The sequence below is a fragment of the Euleptes europaea genome, chromosome 1 (genome assembly GCF_029931775.1).
Source record: "Euleptes europaea isolate rEulEur1 chromosome 1, rEulEur1.hap1, whole genome shotgun sequence".
In the NCBI taxonomy this organism is placed as follows: domain Eukaryota; kingdom Metazoa; phylum Chordata; class Lepidosauria; order Squamata; family Sphaerodactylidae; genus Euleptes; species Euleptes europaea.
The window spans coordinates 122,935,808-122,954,668 of record NC_079312.1 but is presented as its reverse complement, the minus strand read 5'-3'; the positions used below and the strand labels follow the sequence as shown (position 1 = coordinate 122,954,668).

The 18,861-nt window shown below is 44.8% G+C and overlaps 2 non-coding genes across 2 annotated transcripts; both read right to left on the bottom strand.

The window, feature by feature from the left end:
• Positions 1–9,452: 9,452 nt before the first annotated feature.
• On the bottom strand, positions 9,453–9,524 carry TRNAQ-UUG (transfer RNA glutamine (anticodon UUG)). The gene has a single exon. It is a non-coding gene; the product is annotated as a tRNA-Gln (tRNA).
• A 493-nt stretch (positions 9,525–10,017) lies between these two features.
• On the bottom strand, positions 10,018–10,089 carry TRNAQ-CUG (transfer RNA glutamine (anticodon CUG)). The gene has a single exon. It is a non-coding gene; the product is annotated as a tRNA-Gln (tRNA).
• Positions 10,090–18,861: the final 8,772 nt, after the last annotated feature.

Sequence of the window (18,861 nt, the reverse complement as noted above, 5' to 3'; positions counted from 1 at the left end):
ACGATGTGAACAAGATAAAAGAGCTGGAACTGCCTTTTTCCCCACTGAAACTATGTAGGATCACAGTGTTGCTCGAGTCCTTGCGTATTTGGAATGTCTTTATTTAATCCAAGCCTGATATTGTAAGTAAGTAAGTAAGTCCAGGGATCTTCCGTAAGGCACAGGGAGTCCCTCATTGTAGAGCAGAGGTACACTGGAGTGGTAAGGAGCATAGCAGAGTCAGCACATTTTGTCCTGGGCATTGATTCTGATCCTTAGGTACATAGTCCTTTGTGCCAAAAATCCCCTACCCTGAATTTCGTTGTTCTCAAAAGATTCTGTGTTGTAGGACTTTGTATCATTACCAAACTTTATAAGTCACCAAAATATGACAGAACAAACTAGCTGGTGGTATAATTCTCTACCATACCACACCAAATCCATTTTACCATATTGTGAGGGATTCCTGGGTTGTAACTAGAAAACCTAGAAAGATCAGTAATTATTTTCTTTTATCAGCTTTAATTTGGTCTCTTTGATTTCTTAGGAGAAAGTGTTCTCTGTTTTTGTGGTCTTGTTTTTAGCTGATATTTATAGCCTGTTGTACTATGCTTGTGAATATTGAGATTCTGGTCTTTAAGAGAGATGTGGGTAAGCAACATGTCAAAAGACTGGATTGGGGACATGTCATCTGTTGTCAGCAGTTCTGGGTGATTAATATAGTTTTATATTAACAAGAAAATATGGATACGCCTTGACAGGATTTTACTGAGGATTATGAATCCCTATTACGTTCTTAAAGTATGATCATTCAAACATTGGGATCTCAAAGCCCAGAGCTGAACTTAACAGGGATCCAGACCTCTAATTAGAGGACATTGGTGCTTCACTTTTCTTAAATAAATTGAGGGTATAAATTGTTACCCTTAATTTCCACCAAAGGCAGTGAAATTTACCCAGAAGCAGACAACTAATGAAGAGATACGGGAACCGGTATCATAATAATGGGATTTTAATGGGATGATAAATCCTGCGGTTCTAGATCTTAGATGCAGCTTCTTCAGCAGCACAAACCCAGAGATACATATTCTGTACTCTGTGCTTGTGGAGTTGGTTTACACACACAAACGTGAGATTATATGTCCTCAGCCTTTCGTTGTGTGTTGGCAAAAAATAGTAATCGCATAAAATGGGCGTAGGAACTAAATAGTGAATGAAGCCTACCTCGGTGTTAGGAAAGGGATTCAGAGGAATTGGCATGTACTGCCTCAGGTGCACTGTTTTCGTACTTCTGATTCCCTCAGTTCCTGTGCACAAGAGTACTTCAGCTGATTAAGGTAGCAGGTAGGGTTGCCAGCTCTGGGTTGGGAAATACTTGGAGATTTGGGGGGTGAAGCCTGAGGAGGGTGGGATTTGGAGAGAGGAGGGACTTCAATGCCATAGAGTCCAGTTGCCAAAGTGGCCATTTTTTCCATGGGAACTGATCTCTATCACTTGGAGATCAGTTGTAGTAGCGGGAGGTCTCCAGCCACCACCTAGAGGTTGGCAACCCTAGTAGCAGGGGCTAGACATGCAATATGCCTGGCTGGCTTCCTGTTTCATCATGAGAGTATGCTGCGGAGAAGAGGACTGGTCTTTTCCAGGAACTTTTCCCAGTTGTGTGCCACCTTTAGGCATCACAGTGTCTGAGGTGAGGCAAAAGCACTTAAGCACAGCCTTTGGTAACTTCAGGTTATGGTGACCATGTTATTTATTTTTATTCTGTCTTCTTAGTTCATTAGTATGCTGCCTAAAACATGTTCAATGCAATAATTGTGGTCTTACGTAAGACAGTAATTATAATTCGGTGTTCTGTGTCTGTGTATACATTTGAGTGACATATTGGCTTGGATCCTGCTGTAAATCTCCTCCACTCACAGAAGGCATTTCTGTTAGCGGAACCGAACTTCCTTGCTTCCCCCTTCTTGCTACATCCTTATATCCTCCATAAAATGCTGCCCCTGGGGGCAGAGGACATTCAGGAACAGCACGAGGGACAAATTGGGGGACTGCAGTAGGAATCAGTGAGAATTGCCCCCCCCCCCCATCCATCAGCAAAAAGTTACTGCAGGATGTCGGTCATTACGTTAAATCTTATATCTTATTTTCTTTACAGTTTTGTAGCTAGGTTTTGTTATGTATGAGATGTGTGTGCTTGACCTGGGAAAATGTAGTTCTCAGTACAGACTTTGAGTTTAATTTTATAGGCTCGGTGGTCAAACATTCCACCGGCACAAATCCCCAAGGATTGTGGTGCCTGCCGTTTGCTGTGATACGAAAGGATCTGTTTTTTTCTGTGCCAAAATAGAAACTTCCAAATATAAATCTAGAAGTTAAGCACTGACCACTTAAACTCCTTTCATTTAGGGAAGTCGCTGTAATGGCTCACCATTCCAGGTTCCAGGTACTCAGATAGACAAAACATGACTCTACCTGTAGACCCACTGAGGTGTCTTACATATCTTCATCTTGAAGCTCTGATAACAACTACACACACACACACACACACGTATGACAACGTGTTTTCTTGGCCCTCCTTGCTTAGAGCTAGAAAGGAGCCACCTATAAAAAGCAGGGGCCACCAATTTACACATCCGCAGCCTTGTGGACCTATGGAAAACCCTTTCCATTCTCCATATACATGCATTAATACTTCAGAGACCGAGGTGGAAATATGCTCCATATTTAATGCAGGGCACAGGGGTGATGTGTGCATGTGTGTGAGTGAGAGAAAGACTCAAAGTTCACAGTTCTGATTCGATATGGGATGTTGGTATCTTGAATTGTCACCGCAACAAGACAGAAATGGAATTGGCAGTGCAATCCCATGCAGAATTACTCCGATCTCAGCTCTATTAAAATCAACTCTGCACAAGTTTGCACTGCGAATTACTTACTCTTGCCATAACGTACGTGATAGTTGAAGGTCACAAACTATGAGTCTGTAAATCTGCTCCATATCTAGATCTGCTTGGGAAAGGATCCATGGACTGTATATTGACACCCGTTTTGTCCCATTAAAATAACCGTCCAGCCCAGTGGGAACGAGTTGCTATTATTGCTTTTTTTTTTTTAAGATAGGAAGTATCTATAATTCACTAATCAGAATGACCCATATGCATTTAGAAAAGATGAAGGCATGCTTCCCATGTCTCTAAGGTTAGGTGAGATCCAAGCTGCTCACTTGAAAAACAATCCCCTTCATGGTATTCAGTGTCGACTCCACAATTTCAGGATTACAGTTCATTACAAGAGCTCCCAGTTGCTAACTGTGGGTGCCACCCATCAGTCACCCATCAAGCCTAACTCACTGTGATTGGACTGTTAGGGAAGCTGTGAACAACGGAAGCAACCTGCTGTCTTCTGGACACTGATAGCCCCTCTGCTCTTCCTGCAGTTAAAGAAAAGTAATGTATGCGCTTCAGACTTACTACAGCTACGGTCAATCTTGTTTCCTAGGATCAGTAATGTTCCTAGGGAAATCGAGCCATAGTGCTTTACTTTTCATTTGAATGTTGTGGAACAGTATATTTCTCAATATGGGATGTGAGAAGTATACATTTGTGTGCGCTTTTTAAGGGAAATGAAGTGTTTTGAAAAGTGTAAAGAAGTGTAGCCCTTGGCTTAGCCTAGAATCCACCCCCCGTACCATACAATGTGCTGGCATTGTAATGTAGTCTTGCAGCATCGGTCTTACAGATATACAGCCCAGTCCTAACCATGCTTATTTGGAAGTCAATCACACCAAGTTTAATGGGACTGAACTTCTTGGGGATAATTCCAGAAGGGTAGCCATGTTTATTTGATTGCAGTAAAAATAAACAGGAGTTTTGTGGCTTGAAGACTAACAGTTTTATTCCAGCTCAAACTTTTGTGAACTGGAATCCGGGAAAGTTTATGCTGAAATAAACTGGTGTTAGACTTTCAGGTGCCACAAGACTAGGTTAACTTCCTGGGAAGTATGCTTGGGATTGCATCCTTACAAGCATCCAATGGCAATTATGGGCATTCAATATGGTTTAAGATTTAGGCTCCCAAAATACATATAGTGTAATGTGAATATGCTCTGAATGATGGTATGTTGTACATGCATCCTATTCTAGAAGTTTAGTGAGAATATCTATATTATGTATTATCTACCTGGGGTCTTTAAAAGGGAACAATAGATGGTATCAAAACATCAGGACCTCAGAGCCAAAGGAAATTGTAAATGTTTAATTGCTGAAGTGACTACAGACTGAGATATATCAAAACAGAAACGTTTGTATTCATCTCTGCCTTTTCAACATGATTGTACTTGGATAATGTTCAATAATCTGAGCTTCTTCCAGTGCAATATGAATTTGAACTGCTCAAATAATAATTAAAAATCAGCTGAATTTTGTTAACACTTGTTGTTTGGTCTCATCTGCATGCCAGTCAAAGGTATTTTCGTGCCTAGGGCAGAAATCCAAATGGCTCCCTCCCTGTAGGAAAAAAAATAATCATTAGGTAAATCAGTTAGCTCTCTCTAATGGTACCCCAAAACTTTTGCCCTTAGTGGACTGCCTCACGTTACCTAATGACAAAATAGAACTTAAAACCAATTGTTTGTTACATACAGTCAGGCTCACTTTTCCTTGGCTATTATCCAGGTAACTCCTATGCAAATAAAAGTGACCCTCAACTTTCTTCTCTGTTTCCTGTAGAGTGAAATCTCTTGGCTATAGCGGGTAGGGAAGGAAGTTGAACGAGTGGATTGTTAGGAGTAAGTGCTGGAGGTGTCGCAGCTGTTTTCTTACAGTGCCTCAGAGCATTTAAAGAAGAAGAAGAGTTGATTTTTATATGCCGACTTTCTCTACCACTTAAGGGAGACTCAAACCGGCTCACAACCACCTTCCCTTCCCCTCCCCAAAACAGACACCTTGTGAGATAGGTGGGACTGGGAGAGCTCTAAGAGAGCTGCGACTAGCCCAAGTTCACCCATCTGGCTTCGTGTGTAGGAGTGGGGAAACAAATCCAGTTCACCAGATTATCGTCCGCCGCTCATGTGGAGGAGTGGGGAATCAAACCCAGTTCTCCAGGTCAGAGTCCACCACTCCAAACCACCGCTCTTAACCACTACACCACGCTGGTGGTGGATCTGTCCCAAAACCATGGAAAGAGAGAACCCTTAAAAAAAAAAAAAACACTAAAATCCTGTGGGTAGTGGCAAATGGGAGCAGGGTCATCCAACTGAAAGGATTTTAACTTTTTAAAAAGATCTTTGTGCAAAGTTGGATGGGGAGGGACAACTATCTGCTAATAGGAACTCAGGAGCTTGCCACTATGTGCATATCACCCTCAACTGGGGGTGATATGCATAGGATTGTCCACAGCTTGAAGAATCAAATACCCCTTTATCGCAGGCTTATCATGATGTCATTTCCCAGGTGATGTTATTTACCTTCATGCCATGACAAGCATCAGCTGCCCATTTCCATACATTAAGCCTCTAGTAAACGGGCAAGTTTTTTTTTCTCCAGGCCTGTTGGCAACCCCACACATAATCTCTCCTAACTTCCATGACACATGCGTTAATAAAAGGATTTAACCAAATGCTTTCTTAATAAACAGGATGAAGCACAAAATTTAGCTACTTAAGAGTGGTTTTGTTGGAATTATTTGACAGAAGGACACATAAAATTTGTCAGATTTGCCTGGAAAACTGGATAAGATTGGGGTGATGTAATTTTTATTTTATAAGGATATTTATGCATGCTACAACAGCACGTGTTTAGCTGTTTCAATTGCATTCAATTGACAAGGTCAAACACTGTGAGCATAGGAGATATATAAGTATCTTCCTACCAGAAAAGCTGAAGGTTGGTGAAGGCTCTTTGATATTTGGGGAATTCTAAGGCATAAAGATATTCTGCTGGGACAAAATGTTTGCCATGGAATGCTGCTTGTAGATTATTGTAAAAAAAATGAGAGACTGAAATTAACTGTGATTATTTGTGCAGGAGCTCAATGTATGCCTTAATCCAACAGCATCAGACAACTGGAATAGATCAAAAGGCATCTAACCTAATCCTCTGGTATTGGGCAGAACTTTCCACCCTACCAATCATTCATCCCCTTCCATAGATCTCGGCTAATCAATGGGGGTGGGTGGGTATAGACAATTGTTATACAATGTTTAATTACACATCTGCACTGTTGTGTAGTTCAGTTCTCCTTATCACGAGAATCACCCCCATACAGCCAACCAAAGTTTCCCATGTTAAGTTCGCTGTAGCCAACTCAATGATTCTATACAAGTTTTTAAATAATTAAATGGGCATATGCAACCTGTACCCAAGCAAAGCATTTTGTGCTTGATCTGTGTTATATATTGTTATGCACACCCCACTCCCCCAGCAGCGAAAAGTGTCAAGAGCAGCATTTAATAGGGTCTAGTCCGTTCAGAGGAGTGAGGACTGAAGATTTAATAGCATTTTGTAATCTTTGCCCTATTTATGAATATACAAGTAGAATATAGGAAAAGGCAGAGAGGACTCTTCCTGGGCATCAGATCCACGACCCCATATCAGATCCTGCATGTCTCAAGTGCTTTCGGCAACTCGCAGCAGTCTCCATCTGCTTGTCTCTTGTCTCTGCCAGAATCTAAACTACTTTCTTTACAGGTACAGACGCACCCTGATCCCTCCCCCCTGCTAAGAGGGGGGGCAGTCACCTTATAGAAGCCAGAGCTATTTCTGATTAACATCGACTGAAAAGATATGTAAAATCACCAAGAAGTATTATCATGCCTTTTGTCATGGGCTCTTTCCCCTCACCCCTGCACCAGCATGCCACTTTAGGTAGGGTTGCCAGCTCCGAGTTGGGAAATGCCTGGAGATTTTTGGGGCGGAGCCTGAGCGCAGGGACTTCATTGCCATAGAGTCCAATTACCAAAGCGGCCATTTTCTCCAGGTGAACTGATCTCTGTCAGCTGGAGATCAGTTTTAATAGCAGGAGATCTCCAGCTAGTACCTGGAGGTTGGCGACCCTAACTTTAGGCCAAGCCAAGTTTGCCCAATATTTTCAGCTATTGCCTCATTGTAAAATATGTTCTTTTACATTTTTTTCTACAGTACATTGTACATCACTTTGAGTGCTCTGGGGCAAGTCAAAGGGCAATTTTTAAACAAAAAGCAAAAAATTAAGGTTGTCGGCTGAGTAAAACTTTTTAATTAATTGATTATATCAGTGAGCAATATGAATAAAAACAATAATTCTGAAGAAGAAAAATGTTCCCTCTATTTCTTGACACAGGAGACACATATGAAGGTGCACTCTCTCCTGTGTGAAAGAGAAGGAGAAATCCTTCCTTTTCCAATTCTACCCATGACCCAGCATTATTGTATGTTTATAGTAAAAATAATATTAAAATGTACTTTGGTTAAAACCCAATCGGATTAATCAAGATTTTTAATTGATTAATGAAATAAATGTAGTAACTCTAATAAAAATAAAATAAAGACACATCCTTTTTAAAAGGATGGTTTTTGCTGTTTTTGTGATATATTTTGTAAAGTTATCACGAGGTATTAAGAAATAACCGCACTAAATGCTCTGAAAGCACACTGCGCATCTGTGCATTGCAAAAACATCTAATGGAAGGCACACTGCTCTCCAGATGCGCATTTCCCCCATCCAAATTCTCAAAACCCAACCATAAGCCCCCATGCAGAGTTCTGAGAACTGGGATGGGGAAAATGCATCCAGAGAGCGGCAAATCCAATGCAAAACCTCCCGTGCATAAACGGCCTCACCGAATTGACATCTACACGGCCGATTTTGTGCCGGGCTGCCCGTTTCCAGCGAAGGGGCTATGCAAGAATGGCCACTAGAGGGAGCTGTTCCGTGGGTCGTCGGAATGCAGCGTGTGTTGTAATAGGCGGGACGATACAAGCATGTACCCATGTCTGTCTGCACATGTCGCTTTTGTCATGGTGTGCTTGTTATTCAGGATCGATGTACCGAGACGGGTTCCATCATGCAGTGTGCTCGCCTGTTGCAAATACTGCAGTGTCACAAGCTCTGCTGCTCACGAAGATTTCCTTTGAAAGCTACATTTGCTTGAAATAATGTTTTTAAATATGAGCTCGGCTATGGCTGGGGATTGAGGGCGGGATAGAAACCCAAACAATAAATAAATATCATCATGGTGTTAGGTGTGTTTTCTCTCTTTTTTTTTTGTAGGTCTGCTATAGACATACATACATTCTCAGGTTCCCATTGCCCTTCTATGTGAGGACTATTACCTATTTTATAATGCAACCCTATGCAGAATCACTCTATTCTAAACCCATTCATTGATTTCACTGAGTTTAGACTGGAATAACTGTGCAAATGACTGCACTGTAAAGCTTTTAACACCACTTTAAATGTTCATAAGTGGTTTTTTTTGTTTTTGTTTTAAATTGGGAATAAATCTGAAATTGGAGCATTTGGTCTCAACACGTCATATTTACTCAAACACAAGTTGAGGCCCTTTATGCACGGGAGGTTTTGCCTTGGATCTGCTGCTCTCTAGATGCACATGTTCCCCACCCAAATGCTTAAAACTCAACCATCAGCCCCCATGTAGAGTTCTGAGAATTTGGATGGGGAAAATGTGCATCTAGAGAGCGGCAAATCCAATGCAAAACCTCCCGTGCATCCATGCCCATTGAGAATGAGTGGGGCGGAGGAAGTGGGACCCTAGCTGACAGTCAGCCAGGTATCAATCTTCTTCCGTCCGCACAACCATTGTCTTGCTGTTTCGCATTCTTGGCTCCACCTCTCAGTTTAGTGTGCAAAAACGATGGATCTACTTTTGGGATGTTAATAAGGGTCACTTTGGTTTTGTTGGTTGTCGCGATTGAGAATAAAGAAATGCTGGGGGAAACTCACCAACGTGATGTCCTGGTTAAACCTGGACTAACCATTGGAAACCGCTTGAAGGACTAACTTAAGGCCATTTCTGCATGGGAGGTTTTGCCTTGGATTTGCTGCGCCCTAGATGCACATTCCCCCGCCCAAATTCTCAAAACTCATAAAAAAGCCCCCATGCAGAATATTGAGAATTCAGATGGGAAAAATTTTTTTTTGCATCTACACAGCAGCAAATCCAAGGCAAAACCTCCCATGCAGAAATGGCCAAAATTTCTGGCAAGGTATGAGCTTTCGTGAGCCACAGTCCGCTTCTTCAGATCTATCATTGGAAACCGGTTTACCCCGTCTCTGCAAAAGTGTTGAGTGTGGGTGTGCGCGTTGCAATCATACGCTTTTAAACTGACAGCTGGAGTCTTTTCAGATCTTGCAGGAGTAAGAGGGCTTGTACAAGTCCTATAAAACAACACACGCATACTTCTCCCTTTCTAAGTAACAACTAATAAAAAAAAAAAAGCAGAAGGGACTGCGGTAAAATGACTCCCTTCTGTTACAGGTTCTACCGAGATTTGAACTCGGATCGCTGGATTCAAAGTCCAGAGTGCTAACCATTACACCATAGAACCACCGGGCAGCCCAAGTGCTTAAAAAGTTGCCTATTAGCACGTTTCCCACGTTCGTTCTGTCAAGTATGTTTTCTTCCTTTCCTGTGCTTTTGCCTTAATAACGATGTAAAACGATGTACGAGGACAATAATTACATAATTCATGACTACCTTCTGCCCTGGGTATGTTTTGCTGCCAAACTGGCCGGGTACAGTTTACGAAAGTAGACATTATTCTTTGTATGAATGAACAGTTTCCTACGCGGTATCAAGTATCAATTTAAAATGCCTTTTTAAAGAATACCCGTTCTTCAATCGATCTACAGGTTGTTGTTTTTTTAAACTCTTTATGTAAAATCATAAAATAGTCCTCGAAGAGAAAGAAGGCACATGCTCTCTTCCCGCAGAAGCTCCTTAACCGGAGCACATTTCCCATCTGAATCGCGGGCTTCGAAAAAGCAGTAACATACATAAGTTTGTCAATGAAGGTTTCGAAAAAAAATGGAATAATTTTTAGGTTCCACCGAGATTTGAACTCGGATCGCTGGATTCAGAGTCCAGAGTGCTAACCATTACACCATGGAACCACATACGTGGAGTTGCTGCCTCGATCTTCCTTATCCGGAAGGAATAGAGACTTCTCCCCGGGAAGATTTTGAAGCTCCACGAAGCTGTTGAGGCGTTTTTCTTTTTCTTTCATCAGCATGTGGGATCTTGCCAAAGATAAACCCGGTTTATTATAATCCGTGAGCTCAACGCCTGTGCTTGAAAACGGTTGCCCCACTGCAGGGATCAGCTACAAGATAAGTCATTGCACAGAAGAGGGGGGGGGGGAGAAATGCTCCGAGCGGGTGAAACGCCGCGTCTCTCTTCTCCGCTTCCCCTTCTTCCGTTTGTGCCCGAGTCATCCGTGTTGAAGTTAAGCGAGCCGAGAGAGGAAGGGGGCCTGTGCGGACCTGGTTTTGTGAAGCGCAAAGGGAAGCGAGGGCTCGTGGCTGTGAGGCGGACGGAGCCTCGCAAGGAGCGGCGGCCATTTTGAACTCGGCTCGGCCCTTGGGGAACGAGCGGTCCTTTGCGAAGGCCGCGGCGCAGGCCTGCCTCCGAGGGAACGGGCGCCAAAACAGAGGAGGGCGTTTTTGTGCCTTTAATACTAAAGGGGAGTTCAGCCGATCGACGAGCCATGTGGATAACTTCTGCCCCTAAGAGAGGTCAGGCTTAGGGTCGCCAGCCTCCAGGCACGAGCTGGAGATCCCCGGCTATTACAACTGATCTCCAGCCGGTAGAGACCAGTTCCCCGGGAGAAAACGGCCGTTTTGGCCGTTGGGCTCCGTGGCCTTGAAGTCCCGCCCCTCCCCAACCCCCGCCCTCCTCAGGATCCGCCCCCCAAAATCTCCCGCCGGTGGCGAAGAGGGGCCTGGCAACTCTAGTCAGGCTTGGGGTTGCCAACCTCCGGGTGGTACTAAAGGAACAAACTATTTATGCTGGCATATACTAAGTACAAAGAACAACAGCACAAAGGCTCGATATGAAATAGAAAATAAAAATTATAAAATAGAAAATAAAAATTATTTTTAATTTTTATTTAATATTTATAATTTTTATTTTCTATAACTTATACTTTATAACTTATAATTTTTAACCTCCAGGTGGTGGCTGGAGACCTGCTATTACAACTAATCGCCAGGCAGTGGAGACCAGTTTCCCTGGAGAAAAATGGCCGCTTTGGCAATTGGTCGCTATGGCATTGAAGTCAAACCGGGCCCTCCTCCGGGTATTCCCCACCCTGGAGCTGGCAGCCCTAGTCTTGCCGCAAATCCATACCCTCTGACTGAAGAGTAAGCTTGCTCGGAAGTCAGGCCCCACTTTGTTCAATGAGGATTGGGATTTCCTTCTGTGTATTAGCGAAGTCTGTTAGTCTCTTGCCATGGAAACCCCCAAGGCCAGCTGAAACCCCCAAAAGGGGTCGCCATAAGTCGGCTGCGACTTGACGGCACTTTACACACACACATGCACACACACATTAGCAAAATGGCCACATGTCTAGGAGAAAAGAGTTCCTAAGCTGACAGTGTAATGCCCAGATATAAGGGCTGGTATAAAATACTATATACTCATATGCACACACATGGAAGCTTTGGGAAGTTGGCATCCGGGAGCCATGAACCAACAAATCATGCTCTCTGTGCTTGGTACGGCCTTTCACCAGTAGAGAGCTCTGAATTACCTTCATCCTTAGGAATGCGTTTTCTAGTTACTAAGATCACAAGACCTAGAACTGGCTTAGAGATAGCCTTCGGCCAATGTCTATAGGTTGTGCAAATTAGAGTGAAGTAGACACTTAATGTGTATTGGTGCTTTTGTGTATCAATCTGCTTGTCAGCAGCCATGGGCCTGCCCCATGCGAATGCATAAATGTTACTGACTTTCCTTTGTTTCTCGGGCGAGTAACTCTTCACATCTTTTTTGTGGGTTATTTCACCCCCAGGTCTGTGTTTAGCTAACTAAAGAACTGTTGCTCTTTTTAACCTCCTCCTAGTTGTCTTCATTGGACTCTATAAGACAACCAGGGCACTTCAACAGCCACCCCCAAGGCCAGCTGAAACAAACTTCATCCGGGGAGGTCTGATTCTGGGACCCAGTCTGGCTCATCTTGTTGCGAGCCAGCAACTGCCGGGGAGGAGAAAACGAGGACAGCCTTTGCCCATTGTTGTCGCTTCCCATAACCATACTACAGCAACCCTCTGGCTCCCCAACTAACTGGTACCCCCAGAATTTTGTTCTCCGGTTAGGGTTGCCAACCTCCAGGTGGTGGCTGGAGATCTCCCACTATTACAACTGATCTCCAGGTGACAGAGATCAGTTCACCTGGAAAAAATGGCTGCTTTGGAAGGTGGGCTTTATGGCATCATACTCCATTGAAGTCCCTCCCCTCCCCAAACCCTGCTGTCCTCAGGCTCCAGACCCCAAAATCTCCAGGTATTTCCCAACCCAGAGCTGGCAACCCTACCCCCAGTCCATCCTTCTCTGAAGTCATACGGTACCCGTGGTATTTCCAGAGATGAGAAAATGTATTTCTTCACACAATGCATAGTTAAATTGTGGAACTCCCTGCCCCAGAATGTGGTGATGGCTGCCAACTTGGAAGGCTTTAAGAGGGGAGTGGACATGTTCATAGAAGAGAGGGCTATTCATGGCTGCTAGTAAAAGCGGAAACTAGTCATGCTGCATCCCTATTCTCTCTAGTATCAGAGGAGCATGCCTGTTATATTACGTGCAGTGGAACACAGGCAGGATGGTGCTGCTGCAGTCGTCTTGTTTGGGGGCTTCCTGGGGGCACCTGGTTGGCCACTGTGTGAACAGATTGCTGGACTTGATGGGCCTTGGTCTGATCCAGCGGGGCCTTTCTTATGTTCTTATGTTCTTACTCAACAACACAATGTTTTTTAAACTCTAAAGCTTTCCACCAAATGCTTCATCACTATATGCCTGAATGTGTGTGTGTAAAGCACCGTCAAGTCGCAGCCGACTTATAGCGACCCCTTTTTGGGGTTTTCATGGCAAGAGACTAACAGAGGTGGTTCGCCAGTGCCTTCCTCTGCACAGCGGCCCTGGTATTCCTCGGTGGTCTCCCATCCAAATACTAACCAGGGCTGACCCTGCTTAGCTTCTGAGATCTGACGAGATCAGGCTAGCCTGGGCCATCCAGGTCAGGGCATATGCCTGAATACCTTATTTTATTTATTGCATGTTAATTAATTTATATTATTTCTTTGTTGCCTCTTCAGATGGAAGGAAAAATAATCAAAAATCAAAACAACAAAAAAACCCATCAACTTAAAATCAGCATTTGATTAAATAAAAACTAGAACAACAAAACTGTACTTCATACCAAGCTTATTGGATGGATCCATTTTCTGTAGTTTCACATTAGATGAAAAGTTATTGGCCAGCTTGCAGACTATAGACGTGACTGTTATTTCTTCCTTTTAGGCCCCCATAGTCTAAATCAACTTGATGAAGACTTGTGTCTGATCTTGCACAGAAAGGGGAATTGTAAGGAGATGATTACCACCTTGTAACATCCAGGATGAGGGATTCTGTCTCTGCTGATGCATATATTTAAAGTTTGGGACTGGCTGGGGATGTTACCTGAGGAGGAAAAGTGCTAGGTTTCTTGGATTAAGGGCCGCAATGTCCCAAAAGAGGTTGTCTGCATTGAGCGTTCTGTGCATTGAAAGTGACAAACTTAGACAAATTTTGATGAGCGTTTGGATGATTTTGCTATGACAAAGGCTAGGAAAAAAAACTTTTTTAGTCTTCGCGTATTTGACTAGTTTCTTTAGTTCTTAATACGTATTTTAAAAGAATATATGTATTTTAAAGAATATAACTGTAAACTTACAATTTCATTTTCCTAAAAATTCCTGCTTAATTCACAAAATGTTTACAAAGTTTGGTTACTGCAAAAGTTTTTCACAGTGTTAATTTTTTCAGTGTTAATTTTAACATTTTTGCTTCCCCACCCCAACCCCCACCCCAATCACTATGGTATTTAACAATAACATCTGATGTCCTTTAGAGGAGGAACTGTGAATTGCGGAATTTTAAATGCCCGTCATCATCCTTGGCTTCATGGAATTTTATTTAAAACACTCTTCCATCTTCCTCTAGGCGTAGGGTTGTCAACTGCCAGGTACTAGCTGGAGATCTGCTATTCCAACTGATCTCCAGTCAATAGAGATCAGTTCACCTGGAGAAAATGGCTGCTTTGGCAATTGGACTCTATGGCATTGAAGTCCCTCCCCTCCCCAAACCCCGCCCTCCTCAGGCTCTGCCCCCAAAACCTCCTGCTGGTGGCGAACAGGGACCTGCCAACCCTATCTAGCCGTGAGGGTGGGGGTTTGGGAGGGGCCTCACAAGTGGAATAGCTTAGGACCTCTCTTCATCTAAATCCAGCACTGCCCCAATGGCCCAACTGAGCTAAGCCGGGAAGACACTGATGGCGGAGGAACAGAAGAGGGAAGAAAAAGAGAGGAAGGGTAGAATGGGGAAGGAAGATGGAAAAAGGGCAGGGGGCAGGGAGGCCAGCCAAACAATGTACCATTGCTGCCCTCAACCATATGCCTGGCAGAACATCTCTGTCTTACATGCCATGCAGAACTGAGTAAAGTCCCACAGGGCACGAGTCTCATTAGATAGAGAGTTCCAACAGGCTGGGGCCAGCGCTGAAAAGTCCCCGGCCCTGGTCAAGGACAGCCGGATGGTTCTAGGGCCAGGGACCACCAGCAAGTTGTTTTCAGCCGAACACAGTGCTCTCTGGGGGTGTAGCAGGAGGGACGGTCCCGCAAATTTAACTGGAAAACCATGAAGGAGAAGGGGCAGCTTCCATTGAAACCAGTGGGAAATAACAAAACAGAATTGTGAAAACGAAGCAACAATAACAAAAGAAATAATGAAATAAAATAAAACCATAGAAAACCACCTAATAACAAAACAGTTACTTTTGGAATTAATAATGAAAACAAGGATCTTAATAAAAGATATAGTTGAAACAAGAATTTTATTTATGACACTTCCTGGTAGGGCTGCTGTTATCTGAAATAAGAATGTAAGGGAAGTACAATCTGCATCATAGTATGTGCAGGAGGTTTGTTTTTTTTCCTCTTCACAATTTTGCGTCAAACTGCGGATGTATTCCTGGAGGGAAAGTATTCATTTTTGAAGGGAACTTACAGCTGCCACAAACTTAAGCTGGTGAACCAAGGGGGAAATGGGGGCAGTGGAGTCAGGGAATACTTTGAGGGCTTGTTTTCCCCTCCTTCCCCTTCTCTAGGATAGGGAAGGGAGAGCACGCACGCCTCTAAAAAGTGCACTGATCGGCACAGACCTCTGAAAGCCCTGCAGCAGATAGAAACTTAGTAGCAGCCATCTCTCCATTCAGCCCCGTCTCCTCATATGCATACACACATAACCATTTCACACAGTTTGCACTCATCCCAGTTTCACTCCCACTGTACATAAACCTTTTCTGTATCACTCACAATGAAAGATCCCTCGTCTTGCTATAAACCAGATGCGAGCCGAAGATCACCGGAAAGCAGCGGATCCCGCTGGGGGGATCCGGGTTTGCGGACCCGCAGGGAGGGGGGAGGAGCGGGGGGAAACGGGGGCTGGCGCCCAGTTACCAGCTGCTGCGGCCGATCCAGGCAGCGGCACCGGTCCAGGAGATGGCTCGGGGGCCGGGGGGGGCCCGCGAAGGGAGGGGGCAGTATGGGCCCTACGTGTGGCGGCCGGGATGGATAATGGTGGCTGCCGGCTCCTGCCCACCCTTGCGGCCAGCCCCTTACTAGGTTTCGCGGGCTCTGCCGGGGGGTCACGGGGCCCACCCCAGCCCAATAGGGTCCACTCCGGCCGGCTTGTCGGGAGGGGGGATAAAAGGCGGCCCCTCCCCTGGCTGTGGCCATTCTTTCCCCTCCATGCCGCTTGTCCCGCCCACCCTCCCCTTGTGCATGGGATTTTAGCTGGGTTATCTGTCACAACTAATGGTTAATTCACAGTGGGTAGCCGTGTTAGTCTGTTTGCAGTAGTCAAAAAGGGCAAGAGTCCAGTAGCACCTTAAAGACTAACAAAAATATTTTCTGGTAGGGTATGAGCTTTCGTGAGCCACAGCTCACGCTGTGGCTCACAAAAGCTCATACCCTACCAGAAAATATTTTTGTTAGTCTTTAAGGTGCTACTGGACTCTTGCCCTTTTTGACTACAACTAATGGTTGGCGGTTTGGGCATGGGGCTGGATCCAGTTTGGGGGAAAGATGGCCTGCGTGCCCCGCTTCCCATTCTGGGGACCCTAATAAGGGGTTTTGGGGGGAGGCCAGGAATGGTTAAGCCTGTCTCGGGGGCTGCGGTTTGGCCTCCTCCCAAGTGGCAGTGGACCACACGGTTGGCTGCCGCCCACGTGGGTCCCAGCATACTGCCATCTCAGGCTGTGCCCAGCAGGCGGGTTGGGTGCAGGGTGTGATCAGCTGACAGACGGGTCAGCTGATTCCTGGATCCCGCCCTCCATGCTTGCCAATGCCTAACGCTGTAATCAATAAAGTTGTGGCCTGTTTACTCCAGCTATCGAGTACTAGTCATTCTTGGTAAGAACACGCCTTTCCGTCACCAGGGAGGAGTGGCCCTTGGGATGGCCGTGGCCCCCCTCTTGCTCCCCGTTCCGTCCCCCCATAGGGCTGGGACCGCAAGTGACCAGCAACTCCCCAAGCAATTAAAAGTATATCTCTGCCCCTTCTTCATTGCTGCTGTAATCACTTACTTCTCCTCTCCTTTAAAGCTGCTGCAGCAGCTTCTCTCCTCTTTTTCTTTCATGCAATGGAAAATGACAGTACCGGCACTTTCTCATCTGCCCCTTCTTCTTCACACGTGCACCCTTGCTCTGGACGGGCAAAGAGTGTCCCATTGGTCTAAAACACATGGTCGCTGTAGCCTCCTTTATTCCCTGTTTCAGCCAGGATCAAATTTTTGCAAACGGGCGTTACCTTATTGATTGTCTGCTCAGCCCTGTTTCGACGCAAAATGAACCCGGCTTTTCCCATTCCTCTTCTGGGCCGAGTCAAACTGTTCTTCCTGGCTCATCATTGGTCAATTTGAAATGACTAATCACCGGGGGGGGGGCGGGGTATGTGGCAAACTAAACAGGAACTCCATGTCTCCCACATTTTCTGTTTTCATGGATCGATTTGCACACAGTTTCGTCCCTGCTCATTCAAGGTAATGCGTCCAGTCCGGCACCCCCCCAGCCCGGGTTACTTTGATCCTGGCTGAGACGGGGAATAAAGGAGGTTCAGCGACCATGCGTTTTAGACCATTGACTCTTTGTCCCTGCCTCAAAGCTCCTGTTTGCCTCTTCTAAGGAAAAAATGGAGGAACTGCGCACTTTCCCCCCTGCAGGACAAGTTATAGCTTGGGATGGTGGTGGTGGTTCGCTTTGGGAAAACAGCAGGGGTGAGAGGTTTTCACACCTGAGCCCTGTGGACTGGGTCCAAAACATAACTTTTGGGCAAGCTGCCATTTTGTGTCTGGCTCCACCCGCAAAGTAGGAGGACTATAGTGACAGACCTCCATCCTTCAGCTTCTAGAGCAAAGGTTCCCAAACTGTGCTCCAAGGAGCACTTGGTGCTCCGCGAAACATCTCCTAGTGCTCCATGAAGAGATTGGAAAGACAAATACTACTATCATTTGGTTTAGTATATGGGTGCTAGGTGAAAATTAATGCTCCGTGACAAATTTCTCCCCTGAAAAGTGCTCCATGACTCATAAAGTTTGGGAAACTCTGCTCTAGAGGGGGAAAGTGTCACTGTATGATGCCTGGCCCCACCCTCAAAAGCTCCCAGGTGGTTGCCAGCCCCTAGCTGTCCACTACTACTCCCAATCCACCGTTTTGTGATCATTAACTCCTGAGGCCCTACTACAGGTGAAACCAAAGTTGTACACCTAAGGCCAGATATAGCTCCAGTACAACACAGCATCATGTTTGTCCTACCATATTGTCCTTCTCGATGATTAATTGACAGAGGAGCTATATTTTAAAATGCATGCTTCTTTAAAATGAGGCTTTTCCCTAGCATAACAGCTCTGCCAGTGATTGCTATACAGATTTTGATCCAGCAACCCTGACTACAGCAGTCTTCAGATACTTATCATACCTCTGATCTCTCTTCTCCTTCACATCGCCCCCCCCCCCACAATTGAAATATCAGCGAATGCAAAATCCTATAATAATCATATTGTTTTGGGGGGCATAAAATACTACAAGGTTGGCAAAAAACCCTGAAGTTATGTGATACACCGAGATCTCTAGGTTTTAAAGTACACAATGTGCATTTTCCCCTGGGTGTTGACAATTCCTTAAATATAAAAATTGCAAACATTTCCAACTAGAGATTCTCAGTGCAATTCGGAACCAGGATGAAATAATACTTGCACTAACCCACAGAAATGGCAACTGCACCCACACCAATCTCCTTATCCTCCTCTAAAAATCAGTCCTTTTAACAAAGGTATCCTACATTCCTTAGTAAAACTAACACCATACACTCACCCCCACCAATGCCATCTGCTCTCCATCTTCTACGTCTGATCATTTCTCTAGTTTGGCACCTGTTTTCTCTGTCTGAACCTGCTTATGCATCCCTATTTCCACAACTGCCCAGATAGTATAGTATGCTGGGCATAGCCTCTTCAGATTAGAAGTTTACGCCATCTACTACCACCCCTGCCACCACAATTCCCAGGAGTCCTTGCATCACCTCAGACTTATCAGATGGCTCACAAGTCACTCCAGGGAACCATTCTTCCAGAGT